Consider the following 267-nt stretch of genomic DNA (forward strand, 5'->3'; position numbering starts at 1 on the left):
CCAAAAACCCAGCCACATATGTCATCACGTATCAGTTCATAAATCATCAATTCCAAACGTAGGTACGTAAACTTAAATATATAGGCAACATCAAAGGTTGGTCTCCACATACTCACATTTTCAAAAATATTATTGAATTGTAAAATAAGTCATAAACCTTATTCCTTAAATCGATTATTAGTCATAAAACATAAAATTCATTTAGGTTCAATATTCTTAAAATCATAAAAACGATTGTAAAAATACTCTAGATAGATAAGATGAACA

Source organism: Theobroma cacao, chromosome 9 (assembly GCF_000208745.1).
Source record: "Theobroma cacao cultivar B97-61/B2 chromosome 9, Criollo_cocoa_genome_V2, whole genome shotgun sequence".
Taxonomy (NCBI): domain Eukaryota; kingdom Viridiplantae; phylum Streptophyta; class Magnoliopsida; order Malvales; family Malvaceae; genus Theobroma; species Theobroma cacao.